The following is a 12101-nucleotide window of genomic DNA, read 5'->3' as shown; positions in this document are numbered from 1 at the left end:
ACGGGCACGGAAAGAGGCGCTTCCCACTCCAAAGCCCTTTCCTGGGAGGCAGCCATTCCCACAGGTGGCTTCGCTGGTTCCCAGGACGCAGCAGCGCATCCCGCTCGTTCTCACTGGTGTCATCCCGCGAGCAAAGGCCGGTTCCCACAACCACCTCTGCCGGCGACAGCTGGGCAGGCTCAAGACGTTTTGGCATCCGGGGTGGGAAGCATAAATTGTGCCTCCCACCCACCACGATGTTAAAAAAAAGAGAGATAAGATCTATAAGAATAACAGAGGAGATGTTTGTGAGCACAGCTCCAAGCGTGCTGGTCCGTCACATCCAAGGGACATAGGAAACTGCTATATACCAAGCCAGACCATCGAGCTCAGAATGGGCTGCACCAGGGGTGAGGATGCCTGGGGGCCAAATGCGGCCCTCTAGGCCTCTGTCTGGCCCTTGGTACAGTCCCCAGACCACACGCACCCTGCTTCACACCCTCGTGGAGTGCTTTTGCCTGGCCGGAGTGCATCTGTAAACACTGCTAAGGCCTCTTGCTTGCTTCGATGGAGGATCAAAAGCGGGGTGTGAGGGTGTGTAGAAACTAGCCTAGCAGACAACAGTTAATTTTTATATTCATTGCTCCGCCCACTTTTGCCTCTCACTCTACCCATCACTGGCCCTTCACAGGTTGCCAAGAAGGGAATGCGGCCCTCAGGCTGAAAAAAGTTTCTTTCCCCTGAGCTGCAATTTGCATGCATTCTACCGTGGCTGGCAGCAGTTTGTCAGGGTCTCATGGCTTCCCCTCCCCTCCCTGCAGATGCCAAGAATTGAACCGGGGATGTTTTCAGAGTCTTTCCGGCTGCTGCGGCAAGCCACAGTGATGGTCAGCGGTGTCACTAGCGGGAGTGTGGGGGGGTGCGGACCTCCGGTGCACGCCCTCCCAGGGGCATGGATGAGGTGGCTGGGCTTGCATGTGCACGCGCATACGTGTGCACTTGAGACCAGCCTCCCCGTCCATGCTCCTGGGAGGGCGCGCGCCAGAGGGGCACCCAGCCGGAGAAGACCTGAGAATGCCGGCGCGCCTCCCTCGCCCCGCCGATGCTGCTCCCGGACTTGCCCGCCCACCTGCCTCTGAGGAGGAGTTGGAGCAGCCTTGCCAGGCAACGGCGCGGGGCGGGGCAGCTCTGGGTGTCACCCCCCTCATGGTGACACCCAGGTGCAGGCCACACCCTCCGCACCCCGGTAGTGACACCCCTGGTGATGACATAGGCATTCTCTGGCCACCTTGCCTGATTCTGAAGGAGGATGTCCCTTTTGTCCTTTCTTAGAGCCCCCAAGGTGGCTCTGAGTTCTGTTCATGCCTGGAGCAGCTAAGGACATAGAGCTGTAGCTGATATAGAAACCTCCTTTTATTAAGCCTCAGCCAAAAATGGTGGGTGTGAAGAATGTCGGAGAATGGCGATGCTGGAAAAGGAGATTTCTGAGTGAGCCTATATGTGTGTTTGAATCTTTGCTAAAGATTATACCTTCCCTGCAAATTAGTCAGACAGAGACTTTAAGCTTTAAAATAAGAAATAACTACTTTATTCTGGAAGTACATGCTTGATAGGAAGGAGTCCTATATCTAGCTAACTAGCTAAGTTGGAGAAGCAAACACTGAGCCCAGTGCTTGCCCTCATGCTTGGAGGAGAGGGAGAGACAAAGAGAATATGTCTGCTCTCCCTCTCAAGAGAAAGAAGGAGGAGGGAAGGAATTGTGATCAACATCCTTTGCATATCAGTCTAGCAGGAAGGAAGAGACAGCAGGAGATCAGGTATAGCCTAGCAACCAAGAGGTCTCCTCTCTAGCTACCCTTTTAACCCCATGCAGCCTCAACCCACAATTTGGAGTTGAACCACATATATTCCAACACAGTTAGGGTTGGGAGCCCACCAGTGAGGTAGAAGACCAGACCTTGTCTCAGTTAGGGACTGAGAGCCAGCAGAAGGTCAACATAAAAAGCCTTCTCAGGTAGTGTGTTAGGGTCGAATGGCCTGCAGCTGAGATGGTATCACTCTCGCCTTTGCTTTCACTCTTGCAAACACACACACACTTTTTATCCCTCTTAAAGTCTGTTGCCTTGAGCACCATCATAAATACTGTGATCTCTATGACTAGGCGATGAAGTCCATCCTATGGAGTATACGGTGCTTCCATACTCTCCAAAATCCTGTTGTTTTATAAAAAGTCATCTCTGTCAGTGGCTACCATAACTGCATGTGGCAATGATTTCCATAGATTACCTCTGCATAGCTAGCCTAGTGTTTGGGTTTAGGGCAGAATCAAAGTCAAATATATATCATCAAAGACAAGCCTGGTAAACTCCCCACCAACCATCAAATTCCTCCTCCACTGTTCACTGACTTGCCTAGTTCCATTCCCTGAAGAATTGTTTGCAAATCCCTCAGTAACAATCCTAAAACTCTCTGAGAAGGAACTGTCCTCCCCACCCACAAACCATGTCTCAGATGCCGGTAGAGCTTCTTCCCTTAATGATGGAGAGGAGGTAGTCCGTTGCATACCTGAATGATTGAGGGCTTTAAAGTTCAAAGCCAGCACTTTGAATTAGGCTCAGAAACTAATCAAGAGCCAGTAATGTTTGTATAAAACTGGTTTTTCTATACAATATACAAAGAATCAGGTTCCTGTCAGCTGAAGGATGGCCATGTGTCCTCCAGATGTTTCTTCCAGATGTTGCTGGACCCCCATATCTCATCAGTACCAGTCAGCATGGCCAGTGGTCAAGGACGATTTGAGTTGCAGTCCAGCAACAACCGGAGGGTGCCATGTTGGCTACCTTTAGTTTAGAGGTGGGTCCATGGGCAACTGAAGATTCAGACGGCCAACTGGCCCCAAGGTTTGTTCCTTGACACAAGAACACAAGAAGAGCCCTGATGGATCAAACCAAAGGCCCATCTAGTCCAGCATCCTGTTCTCACAGTGGCCAATCAGCTGCGCATGGGAAACCCACAAGAAAGATCTGAGCGCTCAAGAGCACTCTCCCCACTTGCAATTCCCTGTTTCCTAGCAACTGGTATCCAGAGGCCCACAGCCTGCATCACTGGAAGTAGAACATAGCCATTGTGGCTAGTAGCCATTGATAGCCATGTCGTCAGCATGCTAATGACACTTTGACCCAAAACTCCTCATGGCAGCTCTCAGTGGCTTCATGTAACTGTTGAGTAGAGTTGGGGACAAGATCATACCTTGCAGAACACCATGGTGCAACTCGCAATCCTATTCTCAGGACACAGCCCTGCAGGTAGGAGCAGAACCACTGTAAAATGGTTTCCCCCCCACCCGTCCCACAGAGCTGGTCCAGGAGGACCCCCAAAGCTGCTGGCTATCTTGCAGAGAAGCAGTGGAGGGGGTGATGGGCCGACACTCACCCCCAAAGCTGTTCTTTGCATCCACCTACAAGACCTCCAGGGGCGTTACAAGTGCTTGCAAATGATGCTTGCAAAGCCCCCAAAGGTTTGCCACTTTGAGATCTGCCTATTGAAAGCAATGGAGGAACAATGTGCAAGTGGATTTGAACAGGAGGAGTTAAACAGGCGTCTGGAAGTGAGTCCGGTTGAGATTCAAATGAATCACCACCGGAACTGAAATGAGTTGCTGCAAGCATTTAAACATGCATATATTTGGGGAAAGTGTGTATAAATATGAATAATGTTAGTGAACATAACATACAAAAATCCATTATATTAGGAGAAATTGCTTGCAAAATGTGTACATTTGGATAAATTTACACTAAAATGCTGGAGAATTTTCACGAGGATTAAAAAATATCCTAGCAAATTGATGCAGAAATGTGGAGAACTGAATTTACGATTGGAAAACTGAGAAATGGAAAGAACAGAAATGGACAGAGTCTTCCATCCCTATTGCAGATGTTGCACCAGAGCACTGTGGGAAATTAAAATGGTAGCTCCTGGTCCAGGCACCATTTTAAATGGGGAGAGGTAGGGCAGGGCAGGCGTCCACAGTGGAAGCAGCTATCAGACCTCTGGGACCCTTGCAGCCAACCTAGGATGCTGCTGGGCAATGCTGGGCCTGCATGCTGCTGCCATTAGACAGATGGTAGGGAATGGCAACCTTTGCAAAACCAAGGAGACTTGGAAGGGTCCTATGATGCCATCTAGTCCAACCCCCTGCTCAGTGCAGGAATCCAGTTTAAAGCATCCCTGACAGGCTGTCCAGCTGTCTCCAGTGTTTGAGAGCCCACTACCTCCTGAGATAATTGGTTCCATTGTCATACCACTCTAACAGGAAGTTTTTTTCTGATGTTTGGCCAAAATCTGTCTTCCTGTAACATCATCCCATCATCCCGTGTCCTGCACTCTGGGATGATCGAGATCCTGGCCCTCCTCTGTGTGGCAACCTTTCAAGTACAACTTTGGTGGCCTGGAGCCCACTTGGCCAGATGTCGACATCCATGAAGATGGCTTCTTGACCTAATTAGCCCAAATTGGAGGATCGTTTGGATCCTTTGGAGATTTTGGCCCACTTCAGATGTATCGTATCTTGGCTTAAGAGGTGTGCATGGTGAGATGTGTCCGCCCGTGCCACCCTTCCCCTTCTTGGCATGTTGTGACTGAAGACTTCTGGAATGAATCAAGTATTGTTTCCCATTATGTCTGAACCAGAAAACTGTGGCTACTAGATACAGAACAAACCAGCATCTGGCATCAGTTTCAAATCTTGGTTTCAGATCCTGGCTGGTTCCAAACCAGGTAACCATAATTTCCCAGTTTGGGCATAATGGGAAATGATGGTTAATTAATGCAGGAAATCTTAACGTGCAGGCACAACATTGGTGCCTATCTTGGTTTAATAAACCGAGATGTTACTAAATTCTGAATCAGGCTCTTAATGTTTCCATAATTCATACATGCAGACATAAAACCCCTGGGGTGGCATTCCTCTTTACGTCAGTCATAAATGAGAAAGAAAGAAAGAAAGAAAGAAAGAAAGAAAGAAAGAAAGAAAGAAAGAAAGAAAGAAAGAAAGAAAGAAAGAAAGAAAGAAAGAAAGAAAGAAAGAAAGAAAAAGAATCTGTCCCTTTATCTCTGTAATTCGTATTTTGCTTCTCAACCCTCTTTCTTTTCTGTTGTGAATGAAAGCGGATTTCTTTCCTTCATTTTTGTCTGCTTTCCCTTTCTCTCTCTCTCCCCTTAGGAAGGCACTTGCTTGAGACTAATTGAATTTTCTGCCCAAGGAAAGAAAGACAAGATGAGAAGTGAGTTAAATTCCCGACGTCAAGACCCGGCAAAGGAGCCGTGTTAACTGGTGCCGGGAACAGCCCCACCAGCTTAACAAAACCGCTTGATGCTGTCCTCTCTCGTTAAGGAGGAGGGCCAAAGGAGGGGATATTTATTCTGTCCCTTTCTATGGGCCTGCCTTTCAGGTCACCGAGTGGCTCTTTGGCCCCCACCCTTCGCTCCTCTTTTGTGCCAGCGGCAGCTGGTGGGTTGCGAAAGGGGCTCCCCATTGTCCCCTGACACACTTTGACATTGCTTTACAGAACTGGGTAAAAGGCAGCTGGGGGAGGAGGAGGACCAACCCTCCCTCCTTTCCTCACCTTGCCCTCATTCATTTCCTGGGGGGGGGTTCATTATAACAGGCAAAGGAATGAGGCTGGGGGGGAACATGTCACAAAAAGACTGTGTGTGTGTGTGTGCATGCTTTTTTTTCTTTTTGGACTGGGGTTTTTTGGAGAGCAGATGGTGCTGAGGATGGAAAGTGGGGGGGGGACATTATTTCATTCACCAGAGGTTTGCTTTGAGGAAGCAGCTGAAGAAAGAGAGCACAGCAGAGGAGGGACCAGGGAAGGCCGGATCCCGATCAAAGAAAACCTTGGGGAGCTGTTTCTTCCAAAACCTAACAAAGGGGGCTCTTTCTTTCCAGTCACTCACCACCCCAAGCAGGAGCAGCCCCCTCCTCAATTGCCTCACTGCCACACGTGTTCGCTTTGCTCGGTTTGCAAGATGAGGCCCATTGGCTGGGAGGACTGAGGCTCCCTGGAGAGACAGAAGGCAGAGAGGCCAAACAACCTCCCCGTGAAGACGCTCTTCACAAGCTGTTCCAGGTGCAGCAGATTTGCCATCTGGGCATCTGCAAAGGCTTGCGTTCCACAAGAAGTCTTAGGCCTGAGCCAGACCTCTTTAGGACGGGCTTACACCAGGGATGGTCCTGGATTCCAGCTCCGATCAACATGCCTGACCATTGGCCATGCTGCCTAGGGTTGATTGGCACGCTGGAGTCCAGTTACCTCTGGAGGGCCCTAAATCTCACACTACTGCTCTAGTAGCCTAATAGTGTCTGCTTCAGCCTTCCCCCAACCTGCCACCCTCCAGATGTTGCTGGACACCTCCCGTCATCCCCAGGGGGGTAGTCATCCAGGGTCTCAAGGGGGTCTTCAGCCTCTTACTTTTTTGGGAGCCAGATCCCAGCAGGGTCCCTATGTGTCCAGCATCCTATGAGCCAATCAGCATGAAATGGGAATGGGTCAGTCACTGCTTCTCACATGCTTCCTTGTCCTTTCCTGCTGATTGAAGCCCATCGTAGTGAAAGGAGGTAAGTCAGCCACTGAGAAGATGCTTCTCAGTAGCTAACTCTCTCCCCTTTCACACTTATTGGCTCCTAGGATGTCTCTTATTGTGGGAGAAGGCATTAACAAAGATCTCATTCTCAACCCAGTGGGGAACAAAAAGGATGGGAGGGGGTGTGGCTTGGCTATCATGAAAGAACCCTGCACTTCTGAATATGCCACTACACTACTGGTTATCCCTGACCTTTGATGATGCTGGCTAGGCCTCACTGAAGCTGGAGTCCAATAACATCTGGAGGACCACAGGTTCCCCATCCTTGGCTTATACCATTGTTAAGTCAAAACCATGCCAATGCAAGGCCACCTCTATCAAAAGCAAACTTGGTAGGATTGCTGGTCTCGCAAGACCACAGACGCAGCCCTGCTGGATCCTCTCAATGGTCCATCTTGGTCACTTCCACACCATACATTTGACATACATTAAAAGAACATGGCTTCCCCCCAAAGGATCCTGGGAGCAGTAGCTTCTTAAGGGTCCCGAGAATTGCAGCTCTGTGAGGGTTAAACTACAGTCCCCAGGATTCTTTGGGGAAAGTCGTGTCCTTTAAATGTGCTTTGAACATAATGCTGTGGATGTGACTTGTCAACAGCAAACCAGATACTTCTAGGGAGGTCGGGGCTGCCTGTGTCACCTCTCAGCAAACCTCTTTGGGACATAGGAACCTGCCTTACAGCAAGTCAGGCCACATTTCTCCATGCAGCTCAGTGTTGTGCCCACAGACCAGGAACAGCTGCCTGGGGTTTCAGAGGGACCCACCCCTCTCTGGAGATGCCAGGGGTTGAACCTGGGACCTTCAGCATGCCAAGCAGATGTTCTCCCACTGAACTACAGCCCTCTCCCTTCCTTTCTTACTGCCGCGTGTGACAGGTTGAGAGCAAAGCTCACATGACAGCTTTCATTTTTATTTCCTCCGCTCCAAACCTCAAACATGCGTTTGACTCAAATTTCTGTTTCACATTAGCCTTTCCTCTAGTTCTCACAAGCCACTGTCCAGTCAAACCTTTCTATTTAAAAACCCAGCACCATGCCTGGTTGTCCGCTGAGTGCTAAGAGAGGCAAAAGTATAAATATTTGCCTAAGCTATTCTTAGAGTGTGCAATCGCAGTAGCAGCCTCTCTGCCACTTGCTGTACGGGGTCCGTTGCTCTGAATACAGACTTTTTTGGGGGGGGAATCCTTTGGCCCATTTTTACTGGATCTTCTTTAGTATGAAATTGAAAAGCAAAACGAGATTGCTAGATGGGTGTGTAGATTGAAATCTGCTATCTATTTTGGAAAGTTACTTGCCTGTTTGCTATGAATTTGGACACCTCTGAAGATATAAAAAACTTTTGCATGATGGCAAAAGTTCTGAGTTCAAGGACCAGATTTTTGGTCTATATTTGGACACAATTGGACACTATTTTGAATCAAGGTGGTGAACTGAACGTTTCAAAACTGCACACAGCAAGTTTTGCTCAGCATCCACATGACATTGTCTCCATCAAAATGACCTCCCATCTTATGGAATCCAGATGTACTGTTTTTGTGGAAAAAAATTAAATCCAGTTAAAAACCAAAAATACTGCAGATCTGGATTCAGTTTTAAATTTTTAAGAATATTTATTATTACATTTATATCCCACCTTTCTTCCAAGGAGATTAAGGTGATGTACATGGTTCTCTGTCTCCTTATTTCACCCTCACAACAACCCTGTGAGGTAGAACAGGCTGAGAGATGGTGAGTGACCAAAGGTCACCCAGTGAGCTCTATGACTGAGTAGGGATTTGAACCCTGGTCTCCCAGGTCCTAATCCAACACTGTAATGTGGGTTGGCATTTCGATGATGAGAATTCCAATGTGTGGGCACCACCCAAGATGTGCCCCTTTGAGCAGCACTCAGACCACAGCAAACTGTAGAATGGATGCTCCCTAGAATGTTGTCAAACAAAGATCTTACCCCCTCCCCATCTGTCTGCTCTTATATCCTAATACATCCCTCCCTGTGACCTTCGTTCCTCCAGCTCTACCACACACCATAATCCAAAGATCTCCTGCTCTCTTGATGGACTCCACCCTTTCTTGCTTGCTGCCCTTTATGCCCACAACTTCCTTTCAGGAGACCTTCCCTTCCTTTTATCACACTTTCTGCTCCCCTCTCCTCTTCTGCCATAGACAGTTTCAACTAACCATGGTTACCTACTGAACCCAGGCAAACTGTGGTTAGCGTTAACTATGGGCTTTGGAAACAAGCCAGTACCATGGTTTGAAGTTGGCTTGTTTCTCTAAACCATATTTAACACTAACCAAGTCCAGCACCAGTAGTTGGCCAGGTTGGGCACTGGCTGGGGGGCCCAGGGCTTAGAAGGTTCCCTCACTGGGCCCTGCTGCCCACTCACTCACCACCCTGCCATCAAATGCCCTGGATGAGGTGTGTTATAGCAGTGGTGGTGTGTGGGCAGCACATCTGAATGGGAGCCAAGCACTGCTCCCATCTGCAGCAGCTGGGTGAGTTGGTCATCCACCCTTGACCTCCCGGCCTCACCTCATAAAGAGTCATGTGTGTGGAGGGTGCATCCTTCTTCAGAGCCAGGCATTCTGGTCAAGGGGATGAAGTGAATGCCTGTACCACTGCTGTCATTTGCTGTGGCAGCTTAAAAACATTTTTGTATTTAGAATGTTTTAAAAACCTTTTTTTAAAAAAAGCTTAAGTTTTAAAAGCCTTTCTAGGTACTGCAGCAAACTGCGGTGGCAAGTGCAGGGATTCCCTGGCCACCTTGCCCAGAATGCCTAACTTTTGCCCTCTAGTCACTCAGCTGCTTAACTCACTTGTGACCTCAGCTTGATGCGTTGCCAGCTGGGGCTTCCCCCTTGCTTGTGCAGCAGGCTCTCTCACTAGGTCGTTCTGCATTTATCACCCTGGCTAGCTTCTCCCAGCTGCCAATGCAGACAGTTTGCTCAGGAGGTCCTCCTTTGAAAAACGGAGTCATCCAGCCCCCTGCTCAAACACCTCCACCAAAGGAGAGACCCCCACCTGTTGAGGCAGTCGCTCTCCTGCTGCCAAGCAACTCTCCTTGCCGTAGAAAGATTCTCCTAATGTTTAACCAAAATCCACTTCCCTGCAATTTCCACCCTTGGTCCTGGTCCTGTCCTTTGGATCCACAGAGAATAAGTCTGCTCCATCTTCTGCGTGACACAACCCTTCAGACATATGAAGACAGATGATCATCTCTCCCCTTTATCTTCTCTTTTCCCATCTGAACACACCCAGCTCTTTGAAATATACCTCACAAGGCCTGAAAATCAGAAGGGGCAGCTGCTTATATTAGGTACGTGGACTTGGTGCCCTGTCTGCCCTCACTCAGCTAGGAGCTCACAAGGCATTGAGCAAGGCCTGGAGGCGGCAGAGCTTCAGCAGGAGCTGTCCAGCAACGGGAGCAGGTAACAAGTTTGTTCATTGGTTTGATGTCATCCACACCCTTCACTCTAAGGTCCCTGGGCAAGTTAACAGCAATGGAAAATCCATATAGAAACCAGTTTAAAACAAGTTACAATCATAGGAATAGGGCACGGGACACAAAGTGCAGGTCTGGGCTATGCCCACCACTCCTTTTCATCCTTGGCAACTTTGACTGACAGCCACTGAGTCGTGTTTGGCAGGATATAAAGAAGGACTCAAGGTGGTGATTGATGCATCACCAAACAAGAAGGCATGAATTTACGTATAATTTCCACATGATAATGGATGTGTGTAAACTTAGAAAGAATGACTATAATGTAAAGGTATATACAATGCATCTTTTTAGACAGTGACTGTAGCTTAGTATCATTTATTCACTGTATTTGCAGTTTACGTATGTGGACGGTTGACTTTATTGCTTCGGTCCGCAAAGCACTCTGGGATTTTTTAAATGAAGAGCAGGTTATAAACTCTCCTTCCTTCTGGCTCTTTATCTTTAAATCAGCCTTGAACCAGAGACCTTCAAATAGAGGACTGTCCTATGTGAAACAGAACACAAGGCCACCCTGGGAGGAGCATGTCTGTCAACCGTTCCACTCAAGACAAGTTCTCTTTGCCCATTTACATTTTGTCCCCTCCAAAGACCTAAAACGAGAAGCAAGAGATGCTTTCTCACATATAACATTTTAAATTGTTGCAAGATGTCTCATAGGAAGCAACACATAAATGAAATAAATAATAATATAGGAGGTTTGATTAGGTTTGCTCGGGGGGCCTGTTTTCCCCCAACTGACTCAGGTTAGAGAATCCTCCATTGGTCATCATGGATTGCCATATATATCAGAATGCATGGCATTCATTGGGCTGATAGCTGTCTCAAAGTATACCCAAGACAGAGAGAGAAACTGTATAGAATCTGAGAGACAGAAGGAACCACAAAGGCCAGGAATTCCACAGCTACAGCTTCATTAAAAGGCTCTAATGAAGGAGGGTGTTCTGCAGTCTAACAGCTGAAATCATCAGGAAGTTCTTCCCAATGTCCTTCTATCACTTGGTGCCCGTGCACGTATCCCGCTGTGACGGGGAAGGCGCACTCCAAGCAGCTGAGTCTAGCTCCCATTTGCTTTCCCCACAATGCCGTTGAGCGATGCTATGTCAGAAGCACTGTGGGAAATTTAAATGATGGCCACACCCAGCTCCCATTCAGGGCTGCATGGAGCACTGGGCCAGGAAGAAATAACTTGAGGTCTAGGGTAGGTCTCAGCGATGGACGGTGATGGGTCCCAAATCTGCCAAAATAGCCACCCCCACTGCCAGAAATGGCCTGACACTGGCCCTGGACTCCCCAAATATTTGCCCTGGGAGCTGTGTCCTTCCTTTTAGGCATCGCATGGTAAAAGGTGTTTTGACTTTGGGGGAGGGGTCTTCATGCAAAACCCTCCATGTGTTGAAAAAATGGCTAGAGGGGGCTTCAGGGCTATATAGCCTATCCCTGCCCACTCTCACCTTCCCCTGCTGTGCACACGTTCAGCAGACATCAGAAGAAGCTCTGTGTCACATGCAGATGCATACTGGTAGGACTCCTCGAAGTGAAGTGGTATCCCACCCAATCAAGGTCCCTCTCCGCATGGATGAATTATCCCCACATATACCTGTATGGGTGTAGAACTCCCACAAACGTCTGGGGAGCATGGTGGCGGTGGGGTGAGAGTGGGTGGCCTTACAGCCCCTTCTGCACATTTTTTCAAAGCTTTGGAGGGGTTTGCGTGAACCCCCTTCCTATGAGCAACAGAACTCAGCAAATTCAGGAAAGATCCAGCATTCAAAACAGTTCCCAGGCTTATCAAATGTGGGTCCTAAATGCCATCTTTGAGAGCCAGCACGGCGTAGTGGTTAGAGTGTTGGACTGCAACCTGGGAGACTAGGGTTCGAATCCCCACACAGCCATGAAGCTCACTGGGTGACCTTGGGCCAGTCACTGCCTCTCAGCCTCAGAGGGAGGCAATGGGAAACCCCCTCTGAATAGCGC

General features: G+C 48.6%; 1 non-coding gene across 1 annotated transcript; it reads right to left on the bottom strand.

Moving 5' to 3' along the window:
* Positions 1 to 7396: 7396 nt before the first annotated feature.
* TRNAA-GGC (transfer RNA alanine (anticodon GGC)) lies at positions 7397 to 7472 on the bottom strand. The gene has a single exon. It is a non-coding gene; the product is annotated as a tRNA-Ala (tRNA).
* Between the last annotated feature and the right edge of the window lie 4629 nt (positions 7473 to 12101).

This window comes from Rhineura floridana, chromosome 17 (assembly GCF_030035675.1).
Source record: "Rhineura floridana isolate rRhiFlo1 chromosome 17, rRhiFlo1.hap2, whole genome shotgun sequence".
In the NCBI taxonomy this organism is placed as follows: Eukaryota; Metazoa; Chordata; class Lepidosauria; order Squamata; family Rhineuridae; genus Rhineura; species Rhineura floridana.
This window is presented reverse-complemented; position numbering and strand designations above follow the sequence as displayed.